A 27,283-nucleotide genomic window follows, 5' to 3' on the forward strand; every position below is an offset into this window, starting at 1 on the left:
GCCACCCGCTTTCTGCCAAGACTAGATCTCACCCCCTGGCATGTTTCTCATACCAGGGCTGACAAGTGACGGTGCACACCCATCAATAATCCATACCCTGTTCCAGAGAAGAGGAGGTTTTAGGGCAAACACACTTATTCAAAGGGAAAAGAGGCTACAAAAAGGTGTTAAGCTGGTCTTCAGGTACAGTGGAGTTTTTGTGCTACCCTTGTACACTGTAACTACAGGACTGTATGAACACTGATGTGAGTAAGCATAGACCACAGATTAATAAAAAAAAAAAAAGACACCCCCCCCCCCCCCCCCCAAAAAAAAAAAACCAACCAACAACCCAAGCCACATTTATTTCCAGATGCACAGCATGCTCACCGAACACTACAGTTCTGTGGAGCAGCTGTTCTTTAAGTGGCCTTTTTCTAAAGAGAACATTATGTTCTCTTCTGCATGAGCTCAGAGAAACCAGGATTTTTGCCCCTGCTAAAACCACATGCATGTAGACCCCCCTTCCAGGCTACAACTTTCATGTATCCTGAAATGACTTCCCAGTGCGTTCTTTGAAAGCCCTTTGGTTGACATGAACGTCTCTGCCAAGAACGGACTTTTCTGGATCTCGCTCATAGACTGTTACTAAAAACTGTACCAACTCATTTTTCCAGCCTCTAGGAATACTGCATGTGACTGAGTTGGTGGGGTTTTTTTTCTTTTTTCTTTAAGGATTTTGCTCCAGGATCATTACTAAAAACTACTTCCAGACTTGGGAAGAATCTCACATATAACGCCTTTCCAAAAATACCAGTATTAGATTACCACTGTGCCTAGTGAGTAAAAACTGATAGCCCTAGAAATATATTTACAAAAGTGCTTAGAAGGATTATAGAAACTTTACTGTGTAACTGAAATCTGATCAACACAACTCCATCTAAAGTTAACTCTAAATTATACTGTTTATTCTTACCAACTCTCAAAATTTTCATGTGAATGCTGGAATATTTACTCAAGCTCCAGCTCAGAACTGTACTGCTGTATACATCTCAACTTTCAGTTGTTTGACAGAACAAGTCTATAACAAATGAAACGCATCCTACATGTGTAGGACTAGAAATTGTCCTGGTTGTGCAGTAAATAGCAGTATCGTGCAATCAAGTGAAGTGTTTTAAAAATGCATTGATGGTATTTACCAAGTTTCAACACAACTTCTTCTAGTAGGAATTAACAGAAGTTGGTTTAAGCTGCTGTTTGAAGTTTAAGTAACTGTTTTAAGAAAGACAGGGTATGTGAAAGGTGAAAAACCTTTTTCTGTTTTGCATGTCCCCTGTGGTGATGACAATGTGTGATGACAATGTGACAGCTACTTGAGCCAAATCACAGTCAGGAAAGAAGAATCATTTTCAGGAGCATCTTGACTGTAGAGCTTCCATCCTATTAATTCCCTCCCTGCACTTACGGCCAAGCAGAAGCCAAGTTAGGAACCCTCCTGACTTGCCCTTCACAAAATTTAACTCCTACTGTGTGTAGACAGACTAATGGGAGTTTCAAATGGCCTTGAACAACACAAAAGTTTCCTTTTCCTGGAGGTGGCATGTCATCGGTACTTGAGACTCCCACAGACAATACCAGTGCTTGTGAGCAAGGGACAGGGAATGTTGTCCTTGTACAGCTACATCTCCTGCAAACAAGGTATCACTAGAAAAAAGTAATTGTTTAGTTGACTTAAAACTGCTGTATTTACAGACTCGGCTGCCACTCGAAGCAAATGACGCAAGATCTTACTCTAATCGGTAATATAGTTAATCTGACTGTAATCAGAATCACAGTCATCATCGGTCATTAGTTCACTAAGTAATATTTTAATGATTGTGCCATTGAAACCTGTTGTTATTTCTGTATCTGGCTGAATTCATTAACTTGGGGAAAGAACTTCAAGTCCTATTTCCCACCTGCAAAATGGTATGATATTATTCACCTTTCTTCTCCTGGCTGAGGGCGCAGGGTCCAGAGGAACACTGCTAGAGCCAGATCTTCCACAGCATTCGATGCCAGCATCTCCTGCTGAGAACAACGATACTTGCTGGCTGCTGGGAGCTTTGGAAAGCCTGGTACAGACATATTAAGGATTGTTGCATCGATCTCTTCAAATTGGGAACTTCGAAGTCGCTTACATGACACAGGCTTTGTATTCCCTTCCAAAAAGTATGTATTTTCACTGAGCAAACACACATTAGCCTCATATGAGTACAAACCTAGTGAAAACAAGCTGTAGGCACCTTTCCTCTATACGAACCAGGCAAGGGGGTTCCCAGGACAGGGAAGGGGGTTAACCTTACTGAATTGCAGTTGTATGTACCTATGCCTTCCCTCCCTTGCAGAGGGCAAGCACTGGACAAGAGTTCTCAGGTGATGAGCATCCCCCATCATACACACTTGTCCAATGAAGACATGGACTGAATTGTCTTGCTTCCCTATGGTTCTTTCAAGACCTTTTAAAGGACCAACATTTTAGCTCCATAGAGTTGAGTAGCAAATTTAATTTCAGTTCACATCTGCCACATAGTTTATGCAGATAAACTCAGCCAACTAGTATTACTTCTTAAGAAATATTATCTTATAAAGCAGAAATAAAATATACCAGTACAAGTAAAATAAACTGAAAGGGAAAAAATATTTCACTATTTAACCTTGTTAGCAAAGTGGAAGAAATATTACGTAAGCAGCTAAATGCGGTGCCATGTCTCAAGGCTCAGATAACACCATTCCTCCTCTTGCTGAAAGCCATATTATTTTAACACATATGCTAAAACCAAAGGTGGGATATTTTGTCTCAGTAAGCATTTGCTAGTTGTTTCTGTCCACACCAGTGGACAGGAAACACTCTAATGAAGACATACAAATGAATGAGTTATACATTCACCTCCTCCATTTTCCCCCAGTAATCTACTTCTAGATGTCAGTGCAACACCGTGGTGAGTTTCAAAACTAATATCCCTTTTTAACCCTGAAACACTTTAGTCCTGAGTTTGTGACATGGCATTTATTTTCACAAATCTTCCTGGTATTAGTAAGAGATTTGCATTACAAATTGGATGCTGGGAACAGAAATAGTATTGACAGCTTAATTCTTTATGGTTTGTGATAGGCTTCAATAAAGTTAGGATTTTTTTTTTAAAGTGATAAGTGAACCACAAACAGGTTCATGAAAAATAAACCTTACCAGACTAACTGAAAGGACTAACTTTGATTTTTAATAAAACTGTAAAATTCAGGTAAAATGTGCAACATCATCATACAAAATCTTGCAGTTAATATTTATTTAGAATCTTTTGGAAAGGTGCTGTTGTTTGGCTCCATCTTTCTTACACAACTCTGAAAAACTGGTAAATATGTTAGAAATTGTGCAGATTATCCTTATTCAAATGTTTTGGCATAAGTCCACAGGAACAGAGAAACCCTGCCTAACCTCAAGCTTATGAATGAAAAATAAAGGAAGTCTGAGAAAAAAAGTAAACTAAATGTACTGCAGAAAAATATTCTTAAATAAATGGATAATCAAGAACACCCCAGTGTGTAAAGGCATCCAGGGCTTTTCACAGAACACAGGATGACAATGCAGACACAGGCTTCCTGGAAATGTGTGCTCTGGTCTGCACATGCACAAGTGTTCAAGAAACAGATCTCAACTGTCTGTTGGAGTCAACTGTCCCACATGATAACACATCCTCTGAAATCCTGGCATCTTACCAGGAAAATACTGCTGCACAACATACTTGAACCAACACTATCAGCATTGGGGAACCCTTAAACACAGGATTAAGAGACAAGGTGGAGGGAGTATTCGAGCACGGTCAAGGCAGTGAGTGACCCCATCTGAAAGGTGCAAGCCTCAAGAGTTAAAGAATTTACGCGCAATACCAAGGACTACACCAACAGGCAGGCCATGGCAGCAACTAAATAAATCAAGAGCAAAAGGTAGGCTGAGTATCTGGGAAAAAAAAATCTTGAAGAGTGAGAATCAATACAAGGAATTATTCCTCAGGGAAACAGTGGAAGCGCTTTTGCGTGGGTATTTTATGAGAGACTGGGCATACCACCAACAAATGTACTGCAGGAAAGAATCAGACAATGGCAAGGAAATGGATTAAACGTGTTAGCAAGACAATTTCCAGATCCGATTTCTGTGAAGAGAAGACCATGACCTCACACTGGATCTGTGGTGTTACCATTAAGTACTGCCCCATACAAGCCAGTCCCTCACTAGCATTGGTATAGTCTTAAAACAGACCACACCAAAGACTGAAAGGGATCTGGGAGTGTCTCTTCATTGTTATTTTATTTTTCTATTAACGATGGGTCAATTTATGTCCACAGATTTTGTAAGGCAGAATTCACCAGGGATACTGAGGACGAGAAAACTGAGACACAGAATAAAGCTTCTGGGGAAAACAAGAGGTCTGAACTTGATTAAAAGAAAAAAAAAAGCCAGAGGAACAGAATATTTGAAGACACATATGGGGGAGAAGTGACTCTTTTCCAAGGACAGATGGCAGCAATGGAAACACGGAAAATGGCTGGTTGGCCGAACTGCTTTTCTGTACTTGCCTCAACCTTTCCAGTTCACTCCAGTTCACTGAAGTGCAGCAGAAGCGCCAGCAGCTTCTTGGTGTGGAAGGTTCCCACAACTGTAACAAGCACAGACATTATTTCAGCACCTAACAAAATCTGATCACGTCTCAGTGTACCTACCTTTTGCATTTCCAAATCAGAGCAGCTGTTTCAGATGCAGCTGTGGGAAAAACCAAGAGCCAGAGCTTCCTTTCACCAGTTGACTAACAGGGGTTGGCCACAACATCCAAATAAACAGGAGCTTACCAAATGGATAAACTGTTTAATCAAGGGACTACTCCACTGTAAACACACACTATCTGATTAAAATATCCTTCCCCTCTTGTAAGAATGAATTGTCCCCCCATGGGGCACCTTTACATGTTGAATTAATTGGCACCTCAGTGAAGCACCACAGAAAATGATAAAGCAGATTAAGTTGGCCATCAGGCCAGAGGTCTGACGCATAGCTATCATGTTAAAATAGGACGTAAATATACAAACTTGATCTCATTACTCCAAGTTGCTGTCAGCATTCTAGGATAGCTTTGCACTAGTACTGTATATAATGAGGCCCTCTTGTTTAGACCAAGGGTTCACATAAGCCTGCAACAGTATTTTACTGAAATATTTAACACTTTGGTTAGCAAGACCACCTTCTTGCCTAGAGGCTTAAGACTGTCTTTGATCTGGTTTTGGTCATGTCTTATCAATTTTATAATCTCTTTTTCTTTCTTTTTTTTTTAATGCTCCCAAAAGTTACCTATCCTTTCTGTTAGCTCCTGCCTGGGTTACTGCATAGATGAACCCTGAAGATGCTTCGTGGAACAGAAGTGCATTTGCTGCCTTCCAAACACTGCAAGCACAAGAACAGAAAGATCGTCTAGCCAATGTGCTGTCTCCAAAGGCAGACAAACCCAGATGCCAAAGGAGTATTATCAAAAAGGAGCTGTTGTGAAGTAACACTTCCCCAACACTCTCCCAGATTTTAGAAATCTGCTGCACAGCGAATCCGAGACAGAGATGGAAGTTGTGCTTGTAAAAGTCTTCAACTTAGTTTTTTTCCACTAATTTGTTCAGCTGCTTCTTGAATTCACAAGAGCTTTAAGACTCGCACCACCATGCGTCAAAGCTTTCCACAACTCATCTATGTTGTATGAAAAAGTATCTCCTTATGTTTGAACTAAACCTTTCCACTGTTATTTTGAAGCTCCACAACTCTGATATCAGAAGAGACTGTTCACAACTTTCCCTACTCCTGTTCTTTATTTCACTAATAAACTATATAAAACTATATAAAGTGTGCAGCAGATGGGATCCTCAGTATCAAAACCCAACACCATCCCACTGAATTGTCACCATAGCCAAAAAGCAGATGAGAACAAAGAAAAAAGTACAGAGTTAAATGTTGAGAAGCTTCTAAATTTAATCCATTTTTTAAATGAACAGAGTTTTGATCAGCAGATACTTCAGGAATGCTGAAAGATTAGATTTTATGAATATATGACTTCAGAAAAGTTTCCTTCATTTTCTTTTGGCCATTACATCAGCTGAAAAATTATAGCAATTTATTTTGTTCTTATGCTTCCAGAAATATAACTTGACACAAGCATACCAAATTAGTACACTTCTGTGATTAAGCAGAATATGAAGATGGATCGTTCTCAAAAGCACTGGTAAGCACGTGCATTTACAGTATCCTGGGCACGTGGCTCACTACATTTATCGGTACCTCCAAAGAACTTGGTGAGACGAATGCCGAGTTCTGCTAAGAGGCTGTAAGAGATTTCAGACCTCACTCCTCTTTACATTCATTTCAGCAGTAGTTAGCGAATCAATGGGATAAATTCTGTTATAAGATAGTAGAGTCATCAGGCATTTATTGTAAAATCTACCAATAAACTTCTCTAGGTCATCTGCTCAAAGGCAGAAAAGAGTAAGGCTTCAGTTAAATAAATCCGCTGAGCCCCTGTATACCTTTTTATCATTATTTTTAACCTGTTGGCCAAAATGATGGAAAAGGAGTCCTCAGCCTCGAGTACAGAGAAACATAATGGTGTACATTCCTTCAAATTTAATGCTGCTGTTTCTAAAGGAGGTAATAAATATCCAATGAATAGGAGAGCTGTGAGTATACCACCAGCATGGATTGTCATTTTAATCTTTTCTAATTATAAGAACAATGAGAGCATGTGTCTGGAAAGGACTTCAGGAACGATATCCTTTTAACCTCCCACAGCTGTTTGGTCAAGGGCTCTCCAGGGAATTCGGCAGTGGGGCGGCCGATGCAATAAGCAGGTTAGCTTCCGATGCACCCCGCAGTTAACAGCCGCAAAGCTGCATTAACATCCGTGTGCTGCACCCAGCAATACTGAGTAGCGAGGCATAAACATTTCCAAGCCTGTGTGAATAAGAAATTACAGACAGGTCTTATTCCAAGAATGTACTTAATCTTCAGCAACACAGACTTAAGAGAGGAGGATTCCAGTCTCCATTTTAGCAGACTGGGAAAACCAGACTGTATTAAACAGACTGTAGCTTTCAAGTGTTGCCTGTGCAACTGTCACGGAGAGAAAAAGGAAAGTCAAACAAACACATTATAAAATTTTTATGCCCCACTGTTTCTAATACGCTGCCTAAGGACCCAGCAAAGCACCTCATATTAATCTGCAAAATTGACTTTTAAAGTTTGAAGTTACGAAATGCTTCAAACTAAGTACAGGCTTAGGGACGCTATGAGGTCAGGCTCAAATCTAGATGATACTCTGCATTAAAAAGTATGATCTTCATCACTAAAACATCATGTTTTCCTTTCCTTTTTCTCTGTTCAATGGAAGTGGTTATATGGAAAAGGCACCTTATTTCTATCCTGCATTTACTCCATATCACAGTCATTACATTTAGAAATGGAATTATTTCAGAGATTTGATGTTGCTGCACTGTTATAGCTAGACGCATCTCCAGAAGGTAGAATGCACTGGGCAAGACTTAGGAAGACATGCAACAATATTCTTACCACTCAGAGACCAAGTATAGAGGAACTCTATACTACTTTCATTTTTTAATTCTTCCTATTCCATTACATTTTTAAGTATTTATGAATTCTCAGTAATGCAAGACTGCATTTTATGAATGCTTATGAATACCACAAACACTTCTCAGAAATGTGAAGAATCAAGACAGGCTAATAGGAAATGGAAGGTATCCATCTTCCACAAGAATGAAACATAGTTTCCCCTCTGCAGATGGTTCAATGGCACTTGGATACCAGCCAGCTTCTTTCTGGCAATAAGAGGACCAGTAAGTATAAATAAAGCTTTATGCCTCCTTATTCTGTTACCTTTGGCAAGAATGGGTCCAAAACCCTCAAGAAAACACCTTTCAGATCTCAGCTTCACTAACACAGAGAACTTCACCCATCATTTTCACAAGATGAGTACGTCCAGTTCTTGAAAGTCACACTGACACTGGTCACCAAGGAGGGATGTCTCCTTCAGCTCAAAAAACACACTGGGCTCATTTAAACAGATCCAGTATATGCATTTACTGAACACTTTCAGCAAAAATTTGGCTAAAAGATAATGCATGCTTAGTCAGTTGAAACAGACAGTAATCGCCACATTTTAAACCTCTTGTACACCGCAGTCTTCCACCCCTTCTTCAGGACAGCAAAGTCACCACGGATCCTGTCTAGCTCCTGCTGTACAGGATTATACAACTGCATCTCCATGGGTTTTGGTGTGAGCACATATGGGAGATGGAAGAAGAAACATAAGCCTATTTTGCTTTGCACACCACCCTGCCTGGGGGTTTTGTGGCAAGTGTCTTTATATACATGGCAGACAGACATTGGCTTGTCCATAGTTACACCTCAACAGCTCATAGACAAGTGCTGTAGCAACCATATAGGAAATGGAAACCAATACAAAAACAAACAAGAAAAGGGTAAAGCACTCTCAAGAATTTTGCTCTTTAAAGCCATTTCACATTACCTACTCAATAGCAACGTCTGAATACATTTATTTGGTTTTAGCCAGGCTCCTATTTTGGCAGGGTACGTTACCTTGTTTTGTCCTCTAGTTCTCTCCCATTTCTATGAGATACTAGTGCAGGTTCTGTGTCAGCTCATTTAAGCCATCTGTGTCTCCTACGGCTAACCCTGTTGTCAAGAGACACACTTCTAGGAGATTATTCATTTTCAGATAATCTGACTCATGCCCTAGAAACTTCTCTCCACTGACTATACAAATCCTGGGCTTACTAGCTCTGCAGGGTGCAGAGTTACAGCAGATGTATACACATAGCCCCTCTCAGAGACACAGAGGTTGGGAGTCTTCTCACCTCACTTCAGCCAAAAATACAGTGTCTGGTCTCATTCCAGACAATGGGAAGAGGAGCAGGTTTCAGAGCACCACTGAATTCACTGGAGCAGCCCGTAGGCACTGATATTCCTGAACTGGACCACCCAGGAGAGGGGTGTCATTTAAAACAGAACCCAAAAGAGACTTAAAAAAACCCCAACAAACAACCAACAACAAAAAAACCCAAGAAACACCCCACATCATACACACAAAATAAACAGCAGAAGGCTAATAATGAAAAATGTAAATGTAGTCTCGGCACACAACTATTTGATTCCAAGCTATTTTCAATTCTAGAAAAGTCATAAATCATTCTAAATTTGAGTTACAGAACCCCAACAATATGACAGTAATGTACTTCCGATTTGAAATTGCTTGTAATTTTACAAAACTTTATCTAGGTGGATATCTCCTTGATGGAAACTGCAGACTGAATTACCTAAGAAAATTCCTTCATAAGCATTTCCTCCATTTCTGAAACACGTATGCTTTCCATACCCGGATGTGGTTTTGCCATTCTCATTAAAACTCCACAAATCAGGCCAAGATGAGAGCCAATAAAAGCCCTCATTTGCAAATGTTCAGTAAAAAATGGCTAGAAGGTCAAACTTAAATTCATGTAAGAGTCCTAAACGTAGCACAATGCAAGCCGACGGAGCTTCCCTTCCAATGACAATTCCGCAAAACTTCAAATAAGGCTATGAACAAGCACTGGAACAGGGAAGAGAGTGAGGCAGGCAGTAACAATGTCAGAAGCTGGCAAAGAAACTGAGTGTGGATTGCTGAAATTGCCTATCACTCCCAGCTACCAGTGGAGTCAACCCCCCCCAAATTTCAGAACCAAGAGACTATTACTGAACTTGCAAAATATACCAAACCAGGAGTGGCAGTCAGCATATGGGAAGACAGGAATAAAAAGCAATGTCCTCTTGACAAATCAAAGAGGTCTGGAGGAAAAAAAGTAAGGAAGTTCAATAAGGATTATAAATTAGTATCAGAAATCCCTATTAGACACACCAACAGACAAAGAGGCCATAGGAGACACCTTCACGGGGATACTGTGATTCTGCAAGAATTGTGTCTTTCAAAAATAATCCTAAAACAGTAAAGGAAGTCTATATACAAAGACTAGACACCTTTTAGAAGAACTTAAAATGCAAACAGCAGTAGACCGTAGTATATGTGAGAGCAAACTATTGCTCTTAATCATAATTTCCAGTCTTAAAATCCCTATATATGGTAAAGACCAAAACTTTTTAAGTTCACCAGAAGCAGTAATTTCTTCCAAGCTGCTTTCCAAGAGTAATTTTCAACTTCTGCAATCTCTTGGAGGTATATCTAAGAGACATGGATTACATGTTAAACACTGTAGACAAGACAAGGATTTCTGTGATAGTATTTCTAGAAGAAGGGTTACACCTTTGAGCAAAGACAAGTCTGAGAAGATACACAAAAGGGGGGGGGGGGGGGGGGGAAGTCACAAAACCACAAGAAAAACCCTTGCATCTCTTTTGCATCCACAGCTATTGCTGTCACAAATACTACTGTTTGAGAGTAGGAAGGCTCTACAGAGGATCTCGACAGGCTGGACCAATGGGCTGAGGCCAACTGCGTGAGGTTCAACAAGGCTCAGTGCTGGGTCCTGCACTTGGTTCACAACAGCCCCATGCAGGCTTGGGGCAGAGTGGCTGGGAAGCTGCCTGGCAGAAAATGACCTGGGGAGGCTGGCTGCCAGCTGGCTGAACGTGAGCCAGCTACATGCCCAGGTGGCCAAGAAGGCCAACAGAATCCTGGCTTGTATCCGAAACAGTGTGTGGTCCACAGGACCAGGGCAGTGATCATCCCTCTGTACTTAGCATTGGTGAGGCTGCATCTCGAATCCTGTGTTCAGTTTCGGGCCCCTTGCTTCAAGAGGGACGTTGAGGTGCTGGAGCGTGTCCAGAGACAGGCAACAGAGCTGGGGAAGGGTGTGGAGCACAAGTCTGATGGGGAGCAGCTGAGGGAACTGGGGGTGTTCAGCCTGGAGGGGAGGGGGCTCAGGGGGGACCTTCTGGCTCTCTGCAGCTCCCTGACAGGGGCTGTAGGCAGGGGGGGTCGGTCTCTTCCCCCAGGTAACAAGTGACAGGACAAGAGGGAACAGCCTCAAGTTGCACCAGGGGAGGTTTAGATCAGATATTAGGAAAAAATTCTTCACTGAAAGGGTTGTCAAGAGGCTGCATAAGGAGGTCGTGGAATCTCTGGTTTAAAAAACACATAGATGCGGTGCTTACAGACGTGGTTTAGTGGTGGGCTGGGCAGTGCTGGGTTAATGGTTGGACTTCACGATCTTAAGTCTTTTCCAACCTAAATAATTCTCTGATTCTATTTCATTTGCTTCTATTAGTGACAAAAAGCCAGGAACTAGAAAGCAGACAAAATTAGAGCAACTGCCACAATACTCATTCCTGTATAAGCACTTTTTCATGTAAAAGACAAAGAGGTAACGTTCTCCAGGTCTGGACTCCCATTAACTTCTTCCTACAGTCATAAACAGTTCAACTCAACAGATGGAATCAAAAGGGGAGACAAAGTTTTACCTGCTCAGTGGGGAAAGGTGGGGAGGCATGGGCTGATCCAGGAGAGAGGTGGCTGCTCTCCTGCCACCTACCCTTCACCAGCAAGTTATCTTGATTTTGCAAGTGACTAAATTAATATAGCACATCTCCTCAAACCTGGCTTCTTCAGCTTAAAGCTTGAAATTAAAAAAAAAACATAAAAAAGCATACCATCTGTTCAAGGCAGAATATAGAAAATGGAGTTTACGCAGATGGGACATATCACACACTCCCTTATGTCTCTATCAACACACCAGCTTTGCAAATCTACTGTAAATAAAAACAAAATTGACAACATGTTATGTCTGAGGCCAGCAGGGCTGTATAAGCCTAGCATGTACTTGGCAGAGTTTGGATTGTTCTCTCCACTTATAACAAACAACTCACTTATAAATGGAAAACTTGCTAACATTCAAGTATTCTGCTGTGTTCAAATGTCAGGAGGATTATATTCAACTAATCTCCTGGAGAGATCAGCTAACTGGCCATCAAATTCATAGAGATGAAGCTGTAGGATGCTTAAAAACTAGCAAGACATGACACTGCCTTCTTAGGACCCAAAGTAGGACAAACACTGGTCTGGAACATTTTCTAGTTCTATTAACTCTCTAACAACACATAAAAGTAACACTCTTAAATATGTTTATTTTTACATTTGGTGAAGAATATAGCTAAACAATATGGCTGAACACATATGGAAATGGTTAAGCAGCAGCTCCATTTTCTGTCCAAGAAGTCTGTAGACAAACACAATAAAGTTACACACATGACAACTCAATGTACTACACACACACGAAAGAAAAATAAAAGACAAAAAAGTTTGTTTTCACCAAAAACAAACTTCATTTATTTTGTAGGAGGAGCTTCTGAGAGAGAAGGGAGTAGCTGGAACAGACAAGTATAGAAATAGCAAAATAAAATTAAAGAGAACAAGGCACCAAAGCCAAGCCTTACCATGTAAGATTCTATCTTAACCTAGCCACTATTGTGTCTTGGACAGTGGTCAGTGGCCAATGTCTAAGGAAAAGAAATGGGCAACTGTATTCCCCAACACATTCCCTAAGCCTGCAACAACTTGTAGCTTAATATTTCCACGCACCTAGGTCTTCTGTATTGGTATGAAATAGACTTTATAAAGCTTTCTTCCAAGAATATATCCAATGGCTTTCATGCAAACTCTCAGCACTCGAGTCTTGTTGCAACAGCTGCCACATTGTATTAATCACACAAAGAATTATTATTTTATTTTAATTTGAACTTCCTCCTTCCATTTGATGTACCTACTTATTGTTACAGAATGAAAAGAGAAACAGGGAATGACTGCTTATCTTCTTCCCACTCAGGCACCTTTTCTTTAGGCCCAGACAGTCTCCACTTGTAAGCTGCTCCATAATCTGGTATCAGGGGAGGCAATATCTTGTTTGGCTGGAGCTTTCTCACACGTTACCCTACGTTTGTCAAGACCAAATTTCACCTGCTAGTTTATTTTCCAATCATACAGAACCATAATGAGGTACATTTTCAGTTTTAGAGTTGACTATGCCAAAGTACTTCTAAATCACTCAGACTGTTATTTCTCTATCTGCCTTCCTCGGATCATCTGTGAAAGTGTTAAACGGCACAGGTCTCATAAGACTCCTGTGTCATTCTGATGGTAATCACCCTCCATTATAACGACAATTACTGCTACACATTTTCTCACCTTTTAACCAGTCACTGGTTTACTAAAGACCATTTGCTCTTATCCCTAGAAAGATCAGTGGCCCTAAGAAGCTGTGGCAAAGTACCTCATCGGAAAACATTTGAAAATCTGAGGATACCATACACACGGAACACCCTAATCCAGATGTTTGCCGAGCCTTTCAAGTCACTGAAGATTCATCAAGTGCAACTTTCTTTTTACAGAAGTCATGTTGACTCCTCCATGTTCATATAAAATCACGTGCCAAATAATTCTAATCTATATTATCCTTTTGATGATGATGATGATGCAGCATTATACAAGGCCAGATTTCTGTCTGCTGTTCCCCAAGCTCCCTGGAACTCTTTTGCACATTGGCATCATATCAGCCCTATTTATTCTGTAATAGGGCTGAGGAGGTTTTAATTGAAAGGTTGCACACAAGTGTTAATAATTCAACAGTTTCTCCCTTGAATCCCCCCTGAGCTCTAACACCCTGGTCCCTGCAGCCAGTTATGCTCACTGCATTCTTAAATTCTTCCATGAATAGTTGGGTTTGAGATGGGTTCTGGTAAAGAAACCATGAGGAGCATATAATCCTCAGAAACTCATTTGTTTCTTGCTGCTTCACCTTCTGCAAGTGATTGTTTCACACCTTACCCTTCAAGGGGTTTTGCAAACTTTTAGACAATCTTCTTATTCCCAATATTATTTGGAAAAGAACCGTTATTTTTTATACTTTCTGAAAGCTATTCCTCTTAAGTTTTTGGTGTTTCAAAGTGTTTGCTCCTTTCTGTCTTCCTCAGTTGGTCATGACTTAGCTTTTGGAAGGATGCCTCTGACTACAGCCTTTCTTCCCTGCTGTTTCACATCATAACTTTTCTCTCTCTCAACTGGCTTTTGATAGAGTCTTTAAATAATCTTCACACTACCTACAAACATTTCACCCTTCTCACTGCTTCTTTCAGTTTCTTTTTAACATGTTTCCTCATTCTGATGTACTTTCCCTTTTGAAATCAAGTATCACTTCACTGAAGTTCTTGACTTGGATTATTTCTGCAAGGATCTGTAAGTACATTTGTGTTCACACTCACAGAGGGCCACTGGCAGTAAAATTTTGTACCAGCTTTTGCACAATTCCCAGGATAAAGTCAGGAGTATCTTCTCTCTGGATTCCCTGACCAGATGTTTCCCAAGGCTGTCATTCTTGATACCCAAGAGGACTGGGATGCCAGTTTTCTCCCATTGTGTTTCCTATTTTAAAGCTACATACTCTGTACTAGTCTATACTTTGCCTATCTATGCGTTCTGACAATTTCTAATCTTAAGGATGCTGTTATTAATACAGTTATTTTCCTGATTTGACATTTAGCTTTAAGACACTGCACTATTCCCCCATGGGTTTAGACCACACTGTCATTTTTATGTAACCTACAAACTTGGTACTAGGGTGTCCCAATCAATGTTTTCCTTCCATTGACTTTCTTATAGCCCTGTTCAACAGTCTCACATAAGAAATAAGATGGATTATCTACAGAGGGTTTTTTTTAAGATTTCAGAGTCTGTCTAGAAATACATGCACATTTGGTCCAATTTTATTTTTTCATGTTATGTCAATGCTACTCTAATGGGAAAAACTGTCATATGATGACAATTGTCAATGACAAAGCAAACATGCTGGGTGTAAGTTTTAGCGATCAAACAGCTTGTGATGGTTTAACCTTGGCTAGATACCAGGTGGCCACAAAATCTGCTGTATCACTCCCCTCCCTCAAGTGGACAGGATCATTTTTTGGAGCGAAAACATAATGAAAAGCTCGTGGGTTGAGACAAGAACAGGGAGATCACTCAGCAATTACTGTCATGGGCAAAACAGACTCCACTTGGGGAAATTAGTGTAATTTATTACCATTCAAACCAGATAATGAGAAACAAATCCGAAAATTAAGAACACCTTCCCCCCACCCCTCTCTCTTTCCTATGCTCAACTTCACTCCCAAATGCCTCCTCCTCCTAAGCAGTGCAAGGGAACTGGGAATGGGGCTTGTGGTCACCTCATCACACATCGTTTCTGCTGCATCTTTCCTCCTCACACTCTTTCACTGCTCCAGTGTGGGTCACTGCGGGGTCCCCAGCCCTGCCAGCAAACCTGCTCCAGTCTGGGCTCCGCTCCCCATGGGGCCACAGGTCCCTGCCAGGAGCTGCTCCACCATGGGCTGCCCATGGGTCACAGCCTCCTTTGGGCATCCCCCTGCCCCATGGTGGGGTCCTCCCCAGGCTGCGGGTGGGGATCTGCTCCCCCGTGGGCTCCATGGGCTGAAGGGGACAGCCTGCCTTGCTGTGGGCTTCCCCATGGGCTGCCGGGGAATCTCTGCTCCAGTGCCTGGAGCCCCCTCCTGCCTCCTCCTGCACTGACCTGGCTGTTTGCAGGGTTGTTACTCTCACGTAGTCTCACTCCTCTCTTCCACTGCAATTTTGTCGTGCAGATTCCTCACCCCACCGCCACCCCTTCTTATATACCTTATCCCAGTGGTGCTACCACTATCACCAATAGGCTCAGCCTTGCCTGTTGGCAGGTCCGTCTCAGAGCCAGCTGGCATTGGCTCTGTTGTATATAGGGGAAGCTTCTAGCAGCTTCTCACAGAAGACATTCCTGTAGCCCCCACACACACCTTGCCACGCAAACCCAATACACAGCTACATTCACAAAAAGCCGGGAAGCATTGCTTGAATGGTTATCTAATAAATTCCTGCATCAAGCATTTTAGTTTCTTCCAGACTTCTAAAGCTTCCTATTATTTGCCAACAGAAAGGGCTACAGATACGTAATGACAGGAAAAATGACCCAGCAAGTGTATTTTCTACTAGTCACTACAGACAAAAGACATAACCTATACTAATTAAGCCAGCAACGCCAAGGGAAGGAGGGAAATCTTCTGGTGTCTTGATTTTGGGGTTAACTTGTATGCATTTAGGAAACTTTTATGAATGTGACAATGTACTTTGAAATTTCTCCATATCTATTATAATTTCAACGTGTCCCTGAACTTACACACTAAGATACACATGGGAAGAGACCTGATCATTAGCGCTTCTTACATCTCTTAAAAGGGAAAAAAACAAAGAAGAGTAATTTATCCTACAGAGCTACCTGAAAATCTACAGAGGAAGAAATCACCAGAGAAAAGCTGCATCTACTGGACTGAATAACTTACTTAGTTACTGAGAAAAAGAAGAGCAAATGTAGTTACAAACTGCTGTTGGATTTTCCTGTCACCCAAAACCCAACACTTAATTACCTGCCACTCTAGAAAAGTGGCTAGTTCAGCTTACTTCTCAGTTTATCAGGTTGTTTTCCCTGTTTGTTCTACAGAGAATGTGAAAGGTGTTAATTACTCTTCAAGAAAGGTAATTAGTATTTAACTATTATTCATCATGTAAGTACAGAATAACTGCATTGCTTCTGTTGTGTTGTCCTTAATAAATACATGAACATCAAGAAAGATGAATCAACATAAACATCAAGAAAGATGAATCCACAGGACAGAAACAGTTCTACTCATCTCAAGAAATTAAAAATAATTGCTCTCCTTGGAAGTTCAGCATCAAATGCATCACTGACAGAAACATTTTCTTTAGAATGTTTAAGAAAAGCAACAAATGACAGGACTTTGTAAGCAGTTTATTTTCACTGCTCACTGAAAAATAACCATGACAGTTATTTAACCCTCACCAAACTCTTCCTGTTGATGTTCACATTGATGCTGATCATGTTTGACACCTCAAAATAGCACGTCAGTAAGAAAATAAGCTATAACTGAAAACTTCTGATTAAGCACGATTTTGTTTTTCAAACACCTGTAATGCTAATAATACTGCCTTTTACCGAGGTATAAAATGAGCAACATAAAGAAATTGCTGAAAAACTGAATGCTGGACATAACGTTACAGACAACATTTGCAGGTCAAAGGCTTAATCCTCACAGAAAGAAAGACAAAGTTACTAAAGAGGGAACAAAAAGCATCAGCCCTAATATTACACACACTGGTTAAACGTGTCAGGTGACTATACAGCGAGTTATGAAATGGGTTTTAGGCATCAGCAAGTATTTTAAGTGCTGTTGTTCATTCAGCTGAACCCTCCATTATGCTACCTCCGTTCCTGAAGCTGCTACGGTTATATAGACAAAGACTCCCTTATCATAGCTATCACTTGAAAGAGTACAGAAAGTAAAGTGAAAGTGATTAATGTTTTCCAGTTATTACACTGTAATTCATACCATATCTTAAATTGTCTTGAGTAACAACTACTATCTACTGCTCTAAATCACACAAAAGCAGCCGCAGAATCTGCCAGTTAGTTGTTCAGCATTTACTCACCCCTAGAAGAAAAACTATGGGCCTTGCAGTTACACTTTTTAAAGGGTTTGTGAGTACATTATCCAGCAATGAGAACAAAGAAAGGCAGGCATGTTTAAAATGTTTACATTTTCATTCACCATTTATAATGAAGCTTACCAATAGAATAACAAATACCAAAGAAGGCAAATTAACGTAAAAATAAGACACCGTGAGAACAGGTTTAAGGGGGAGGGGAAATGTTTACATCATTTTCCAGAGTAAGCTGAAGGAATTCTCAGTGCTCAGGACAATATGGCCCAAGGGAAATGGTAATGGGAGAGAAATAAATTCTTTCACCTCTGGGTTGAAATCCAAGTCAGGCTGGTAGTAGCCAAGAACCATTAGCTTAACATCTGCTAGCTGTTTGGTAACCCATGTGAAGTGAGTTATATTCCTTAGTGCCCACATCACAGTCCCACTAATTGGCACCACGTTGGCAATCTAAACAGAGAGGTTAAAGTCTGAACATACAGCAAGCATGAACTACAAGACTAGTCAACTTCAGTTTTGAGTACATATGTGATAAATTATACATTTGGTATATATAACTCCATCTAATTGCCCCACCATCCTGTTTTGCCCTCAGAATAAAATTGTAAATCCAGACAAGCCAACAAACTGTCAGCATTCCCTTGTCAAGCATACAGTTTCTGAATCAGTAAGACACACTAAGTCCATTACTATTCAACATAACTTAAGCAACTGCTTAAATTTTGAGCAAAATACTGTACAGCATAAAGTTAAGCATGAGCTAAGGTGTTTGGATAATAGGTAGCAATATCTGTAAACACAGTATATTTTTCTTAACTTCAGTTTTTAACTGAAAAATGCAACACTCACTCAAAAGGCAGATATAGTCTTATAAATCCCAAATAACAAGGCACTTTCCTCTGTCTTTCCTCCTTCAGCAGCCTCCCAACAGAAAGTGCAAAGGAACAAAGCTCACCCAAGAACAAGACCCATTAACTTTTAGAAAATTATCCTTTGTATTGCTCCCATGGTAAAACATTTGTGTCTAAGGACAAAAAAAAGACATGATTATCTCTTAATAAATAGCAATAAAAGAAAATCAAATTTTCGTATCATCTGAATATGGCAGCATAAAAACTGGCTAAACTATGAAGGAAGGAAACTTGTGTTACAGTTTAGAAACTGTTCCCGATGTTTACACATCACTTCAGTTTAAAGAACTGCTTATAATGGGAACATGATGAAAGCTGTTGAGCATGAAGGGAGATATAAACAAAGCCAAAAGAAGCATCTTTGCCAGAACTCTACCAGAAAACAGAATCACAGAGTAAGTTAGTTTGGGAGGGACCTCTAGAGGTTTCCAATCCAATCAGCTGCTCAAAGGATGGCCAACTTCAAAGCTGGACGAGGTTGCCCAAGGATATTTTAGATGAAAGCACAACATAGTACAATGCCCTGCAAAATCCATGTATAAAGAAATTGTTCTTGCTAGCTGAATACCCCTTTCATTTACCACTGCTCTGGAAAGATTCAAGTTCTAAGCTGTTTTGAGAAGTAATAATGGCTAGCTTAAGAACAGTGATAAACTGAAAAGCAAACAAACCTAATTAAATACCCATTAGTACCAAGGTTTGGAGAACTTAACTTGGTAGAATGCAGACTTGAGGACAGAAGACTGCCTGAGAGAGCTTGGAAAATAAAATCCTCCAAAGATCCATGATTTATCTTCTGTTGGAAAGGTATGCTCAGCCCTCATAAGAAGCACACAGGCAGTGACAAAAGGCCAGTTTGCAGGAAAACAAACCACCACACCACCACTCCCCAGTAAGTCTGAACATGGCTGTGGAATGCAAAGGGATGGATTATTTTTTCTTCTGCAAGAAACACTTGCAGAGTTAACATCCAGAGAATCTGACAGCATCTAAGCTGCCTTGAACATGAACAGTCTGCTTCTTTTAGCACAGGCTGCTAACCATTGCCTGGCTTACCTATCCTCTGACAAAGCCAGACCAGTTTAACCCCTACAAAAATACACTACCAGTTCCTAGTGTCTGCCCATGCACTGCCGAGGATTTTGTGCTCCTTTTTCAAAAGTCTGGTGGACCAAGGGTTCTGCCTGATACAGCAACACCACTCCTTCCCCAGAGCTACAGCATCACTACCAGGCCTGCTTTTTCCCATCACTGACTACTAAAGCCTCGGAGGTAGATCTGTTCTTACTCTTTTCTATAATTTTTGAGAAGTAGAATAGGATCATGCCACATTTTTAAAATGCCAGACAAATTCCTTCTGCTTGAAGACACATTATTATTAGCTTCTTTTAAAATCACACCACTGCAAATAATTATATTGACACTTGAGGTAGGATCTGCGGTGCTGACATCTGAAAGAGAATTAAGTGAGACTGTGATGACTGCCAGGAGTCTTAACATACGCTGGAAGAAACAAAGCCAGCACCAAAGACAATAGATATTGCAACCATTCTGCCTTTGGCTGGGTTCAGCCCACCAAGCTGCCAGTTCAGGATGTTCCAAAGTAAATCTTCAGAACTAATTTATGATGCTAGAGGAGTTAGTTGTGTGATAAGGTCCAAGTAAAGGTTATAATCAAATGATGCAGTGAATGCTTTATTGAGCAGCTCTAACATGCAATTCTGAACCCTCATGCAGGTATCAAGTAAGCACTGACACTCAAATAAACGTTTTCTCACAAAACCAAGTACAGAAATAATACCAAATTCATGAGTTTCCTGAGAGTAATTCCTCTCCATTTGGAAAACAGGAGGAGTCCAAGAAAAAAATCCTTCTCTGCAGGGGAGGGAGGCAGGAAGGAAGGAAATGTGAATTACATACACCTCTGGATAAGTCCTCTTTAAAAAAAAAGGAAGGAAATTAGAGTTAACTAAAAAGAGCATGTTTAGCATCACTGCACAAGCCAGCAGTGAAAAAAAACCAAGTAGGAAATCCTGGCTAAAGATAATGCTGCCTCCTCCTGTCACTGTTGGGCTTTCCACATTCATTGAGACAGGGAGAGGTGAAAGGTCCATTTTTCACTCTTCCATTTGCAGCATCGCTTTGAAGTCACCTACAAATCCGTCGCTATTTGATGGTTACCTCTCCCTATGGCATCCTATGCTTTTTTGTAATAAGGCTGTTAAAAAACATGTGTTTTCACTTTTTTTTTATTAAAAAAGGATAACTCATAACTGACCAGACAAAGGCTCTGTTGATACAACAACATGTGGATTAAATCTGAAAAGAGAAGGAAAGCTGTTCTATTAAACTGACAATCCTGCACAGAGGGCTTATATCTAAACTGGTGTAATAAATCAACAGGAAAGATTTCTCTTTGGCAGAAACAACCATTTATTTAGGCATGGAACAAGAGCATTTTAAAGTTGCTCTGGACACTACACAAAACGGTTTCTTCAGTTTTGTTCTCTTTTGTTTTCTTTTGTATTTTAAATATATCCCCAAAGTTTTGCATTTGCTTTACTTAAAAATATTTACTTTTTGGCACTTAAACCTATGACAGGTCAGCCAGCCAGCACCACTGGGCTCTTAGCTAAACTGCTCCCGCTGAAAAAAAACAAACCAAACCAAAACCAGCCCCCAAAACGGCAGGGGGGGTGGGGGGGAAGTTGCTTGCTCCATTTATATTATTACATCAGACAAAAGACTGGCCTAAATTTATGCTTTCCCGCATTATGCTCCTCTCCTGTGTTTTCATAAATCCACATTCTACTTCTTCCCTTAAATTCTATTAGTAGTGGCTTTTTCACTATTATTTTAGTGGGAAACACTCTCCAGTTATTGCTGCCTACCCATATCAGACAGCAATTTGTCCCACAGTATCTTCTGAGATCAACATAACAACTTGCCATATCAGAACGTCAATCTGGAGGCAGGCTAACAGTAGGGAGGTGCTCAAGAAACTCCAGTCACAACACCATCCTCAAAATGCTACCCAGAAACACACATTTGGTCTCCAGATCTTAAGTGTTTCATACAAACATGCTCAAGCTTCTCTTCAGCACGTTCTGTAGATGTCACTGGCTCCTAGATAACTATCATTTTTTAGAACACCCACACTGTGCGTAAGAACAGCCAAAATATGTGGTAAAACACGTGAGAGGGCATCTACATATGGGATGGAGTATAACAAGGGGGCGAAGATTTTGGCTGAAGCCTCTGTCATTCCTAACATCATTCACAGGAATCACAAGAGTTGAAGTCTTCAAAACCATTAAAAATACAATCCCTAGCCTCACAGATGAAAGTGCTTTAAACTCAGCAACTGTTGTTGGTGGGTTTTTTTCTACCAGGTGAGTCTTTATGTATTCCATGCCACCTTAAATTCCATTTGCCAGTCAGGCAAATAATTTCCTCAGAAGCTACAGCTGATGCAGTCACTCAGTGCCATCCCCCATAGCTTGACAGGCACAGGCCACCCTGCCTTGCCTGCTGCCCTATTCCCAACTCCCCAAAACAATCCAGGAGGCCACACAACAGACCCACGGGTCAAGCCTGGGCTGCTCACTCTCCCTGACCCACTGCCTCTGCCCCAGAGGAGCTGCTGTTGCCACCCTCCCACAACAGGTGGGGAGAGATGGGAAGCATATACATTATTCTGCCTGCCTTTAGCCCAACAGCTGTTTGGCAAGGCCACTTAGCCAAGACTTCACTGTCAGAGCTGCTGACCTGGTGCCAATCAACTGCCTTACTGCAGGAGTCACTCTGCAGTGCTTCTTCCCACACACCTGCAGCCACCCACATGGCACCATGTCTCAGCTCACCTTCAGCTGCCCCCTCACGTACCCTCTAGTTGGGACGGACACTGAAGAACTCCTGAGAAGCAGCACCTCAGCTTTCCTGCCTTACCCCAAGCAACCACTCTGCCAAAAAAGCTAACAAGAAGCCGTACTAGTGGGACAGAATGGGAAGGTGCAAGAGGAGATTAAAAACCAGGAGAGGGAAAAGATGGCCTGACAAGTACTTTTTCTTATTATTCTGCTTTAATTTGGGAGAAGCAGAGTCTCATGGCCATTACAGTTCATGGAAGCACTACGTAGTTATTTAGGATACCAAGCAAATGTCTTCTGGCTGTAGCACAGAATCTGCTCTGACAAACTCTCAGGCTGTCAATGTCTACTATCTTTAACCCACAGATGACAAAGCTGTCACCTCTGAGTAAAGCTAAACCCCTGGCAAGAAAGACATGCCAGTCCCAACTGGAAGGAACAGTTCCCAGTAAGGAGACAGCCAGACAACTGGTTTCTGTTACTGCCCTATTTTGTGACCTTATTCAAATCACACACCCACGTGATGCCTCTTCTCTCATCTTTGAGAGGCACATGAGCACCACCGATGAGTGGGTACATAGCACCCAAGCTACTAGCAGCAAAGCTAATGCAGAAGTGGGCATTTAGAGGCCAAGTAAAGCAATATATTAAAGCTGAGGTTTATGCTGTGTAGGCACAGTTCCAGCATAGGAAACATGTACTTCAGTTTTGCCAAGCCAATCCAGTGTGGGTATGATTCAGTGCTAATTGCTCAGAAAAACGTTTCAAGTTACACCGGTTTGGTATGCTTTTTTAAAAGCAAAACAAGGTATGTTTTGGACAAAGTTAAGATTATGTTTATGTTTACAGACAATGTGACTCCTGCATATAAAGGATGCTTCTCCTTAGACAGCAAACTAAAAACATCGAGAAAAGTCAAAGGTAATGCAAATGATCTGGCTCTATAATCTTGCCAGAACAGAAGAAGCACCAAAGCAGTTAAGCAATAATCATGGTCTTAAATTTGACTTCCCTGACTCCTGCTTTCTTCAATATTTTAATTATATTTTAAAAAAATTTTAAAGCACTTCAGATTTCAAAGCACATTTATATACATTGATTAATTCTCCCAAGGTAAAAATCATTATCCTCTTTATTACAGAAGGAAAGTGAAAGACACAATAAGTTGTTTGTCAAAGGCACAGAAGGAACTGATATAAGAGCTGGTATTAAAACCCAAGACTTTCTGAAGCAACTTACTGTTTCTGAAGGTTGTTTTATTTTGGGGTTTGTTTTGTTATTTTTTTTTTTAAGATGATAGCAACAATACAAAAAAATTCCAAAATGGATATAATTTAGGATCAAGGCAGTTTATGGAGTAAAGGCCACGAGAAAAGCAAGTTACTGAAATTATTTAGTTAATCCACATTTGGGAAACTATAGTAAATTTTTGGACAGATTGTTGTTCTGTTCCATATAAAGCAAAGCATTAAATCAGCCCCCAACACAGTCAGTCTTGTCTTGCATAACAAGACAGCGAAGTATATAGGGTAATCCATCTCCTGCTTCACAGTTCTGCACTGGGGCAGCCAATTACATTTTGGTTAGGACTTTTTGCTGAAGAGTGCTGTAAATGCTGACAGCAGTCTTGCCATGCGTTATTCAAGAGTGCCCTCTAACGAGGCTATAGCAACATTTCAGAGCACGTACAAGGGGCACTATAAAAACCCAAAATGAGACTTTCCAGAAATTTCTCATTAAACAACAAGCTTTGATTCCATTTGAACAAAAGGGAAAAACAGATCATATACACTAACTGGTGACTGTTCCTGCACAGATATTTTACATGTCCTTGTATTACACAAGCCCTCATTGGTAAATATCTCAGTAAGCAGCAGTACTAAAGAGAAAGATAAGAAAATTCACAGTTATCCCATTGTGAAAGAAGAAAGGATACAGAATCAGATGGTGTCCCAGGGCAGTTAACCCAGTATAAGATAAACTGAGTTCTATACAATCCACTTTATCTGTAAGGAACTGCTCAGTAACTTTCAACACAGGATATAGTTAAATTAATCTTCACAAAAATAACTGTGTATCATGAATGAAGTTCACAAATCAAAATTGAATCCTCATAAATCTACTCCCTAATAGACCACTGTACCATAAAATATTATTTGAAAGGATGCCTTCATCTAAGAGTGGTCACACAAACTGCAGTGATGAAACACTATTTGCTAAAAATTTGTACAACTGGTACTTGGTTTGTTGTTAAGTTCCCTTTCACCTACCTACAGAAATTAATAAACCATGCTGCAAACAAAAGATGTCTGTATTACATTCAGAAGAAAACTCCACACAGAAAAGCTGATACTGATCCTCAGAACAGAAATTAATGTTAAAAATCACAATGTCAAATTGTCAGAATAGGACTGTTCCACTTAAAGATCTACCTATAAATATACAGTAAGGGCACAGTTGCTCAGTGTGGGATCAGAACAGTCCTAGCACCCTGGGCAGTTGCTGCTCCATCCTGCACCAAGGCACCCTACCCAGCTGTCCCCCAAACACCCAAGCTATGAGCATAAGTGGAAAGAAATCAACACAGTAATCAAAATTGAAAATGATCCTTTTTTAAGCTCAGACAAGACAAGAGACTTGAAAGGAGTGGGAATTCTGTAAGCTGTACCACCCCTGTCCTGCCCGATGTGGAGTTTGCCCCCATAATATCAAATGCCCTTGAACAGGCTCAGGTAGAGAGAGAGATACAACCAACTCACCCCTGAAGGAGGACCTGCTGAGTGATGTCTGGGGAATTCCACTGCCACCACAGAGCTGCAAGGAAGCAAACAGGCCTGTTAACGTGTGGAGCTTTTTGCACGCTTACAAACACAACACCTAAGCTCCACTGATCCTACCTTAAGCACTTCATTAAGTGCTATCTTGGAAAAACAGAGATTGATAGGCATCAAATGTTTTCTTGGACCAGTGTCTTACATACATGCAAACATTTTTACTTCTTGCTAAACACCTTTGCTGTAACGTTAAGATCACATGGCTGAGTCACAAAAGGCTAACAAGAACACCATACTGATATCAGAAAATGTTCAGAGAACCACCGTCCTAATCCATACAGCTTAGCCACTTTAACAAACACAACATCAGGAAACCTCCACTCCCATCCATCCGAATGATCGAGTGGCAACCGCTGCTTACAAAATAAAAACCAAACAATAATGCTTTCAGTTACATGGCTAATAAAAAACCTGCTTTGCACAGTCTGAAACTGCAGCTGTTTATCCTGTAAAGCAAAATTGCACTCCCCTTCTCAAAAAGCCAAACACATTTTCTTTCAGTTTGTAACAGTGGGAGATTTTTATCCCCAAGGAATATTTTCCAAAAATTTACAGGCAATTGTGTAACCTAAGAAAACCCACATGGAGCAGTTTTAAACAGCAAGTATTTCCCAAGCAGTGCAAAGTTCCTCCTGTGCTCTCTCACATTTCCAAGCATTCCTCGCAGCACTGCTATTTCCAGCCAACTTTTCTCTTGACATAACAGCTTATCCCTTGAGGAGGTTCAGGCAGAGTTTGACAATAAAAAGATCAGGAGTGGATAGAGTGTGTCCTGGATGTTTTGAAAAAGGGACTTTCCTATTCGTGAACATGTAACCCAAACAAGGCTCAATAAATTTGTGTGAAAATAAAAAATTATCATAAAGTGCCTTTTGAACCACATAGCTGAAAGTTTCAGCACAGAACAAAAAATGTAAGAACAAAAAATCCTCTGAAATTAGCAACCGAACCACATAGTTATATGCATAGCTATAAGGGTAACCCCTTGTATTGTAAAATATTTTGCTTTTTGAAGGCAAGATGAGCAACAGCCAAGAATAAATCATATCAAATGAGTATAACTAGCCATAAAATGAAAAAAAAAAAAACCAGCATTATTTTAATCAAAAAAGAACAGTCTAAAATGACAGCAGCCACACATTTAGACTTAACATGGAGTGTGACCATATCCTTGGCAAAGCTGGAGATGTAATAAAGAGGAATTTATTTAAATGCATGAAATACATGTAGAGCTAGAGATTCTTCAGCTCTAGCTTGGTAATGTGTAACAAGAACCACGGTAATGCTGAGTTTAGCAACACATGCTTAGTAAAACGCACAGGAGTCAGATCTTACCTACACTGACACAAATGTGCAGCTATGTTTTCACAAACAGATTCAGTAATGGCGAATACCAAAGCACTGAGCAGAGAATCTGGCTTCTATACTATGACATAAAAAAGAGGCTTTGACACCATTTTTTATTTCAGTAGCTAGCAGGTAAGGCCTATAGGAACAGCAGCTCCCAGAGCTCTGTATTGGGATGCCAGTGTAAACCAAACCTACCTACGTTTCAAAATTGGTTCTAGTTAGTGTTGCAACTTTCAAGCACAGGGAACACACAACTTTGTGCCAGTGGGGTATACTGGTCAGAGAAGGAGCAGAGCCCTCATATTTTACAGGTGGTTGCACAGAAGCTGAAAGATTTTTAGCTGCTTCTGCTCTGATCAGATTCCAAAACAGTTAATCTTTCCTTAGCTTCATCTGCCTGTTTCTTGCAGAAGACACTGCAAAGAGGATTATTCTATAAGAATTAGTAACACATGATTTCTTTTTTTCTTAGAAATGTCTTTGAAAATAGCAATTGCCTCAACCCTCAGACAGGCTTGTCTGTACTTAGAGCAAACACCAAGGACTACGCCCAGAGTATTGTCCCAAGTGAGCAGCAAAGCTGAGACAAAAGATGTTAATTATATAAGCTGGGTGTTCTTGCTCGATTTTTATCTGCAGACCACAAAGCATTATTTGCTCCAGCAGGTAGTTAGCACAGCTGGGAAAGGACATCC

General features: G+C 40.6%; 1 protein-coding gene across 10 annotated transcripts in view; it reads right to left on the bottom strand.

Annotated features, from left to right (window-relative positions):
• Positions 1 to 27,283, bottom strand: part of EXD3 (exonuclease 3'-5' domain containing 3) — a 290,826-nt gene that overhangs the window by 259,148 nt on the left and 4,395 nt on the right. For all 10 annotated transcript variants that reach the window (XM_056351779.1, XM_056351776.1, XM_056351780.1 and 7 more), the window contains exon 2: positions 25,164 to 25,218. The gene's annotated coding sequence lies outside the window, so the exon portion shown is untranslated. The remainder of the gene's footprint in view (positions 1 to 25,163; positions 25,219 to 27,283) is intronic.

This window comes from Falco biarmicus, chromosome 9 (genome assembly GCF_023638135.1).
Source record: "Falco biarmicus isolate bFalBia1 chromosome 9, bFalBia1.pri, whole genome shotgun sequence".
NCBI lineage: Eukaryota > Metazoa > Chordata > Aves > Falconiformes > Falconidae > Falco > Falco biarmicus.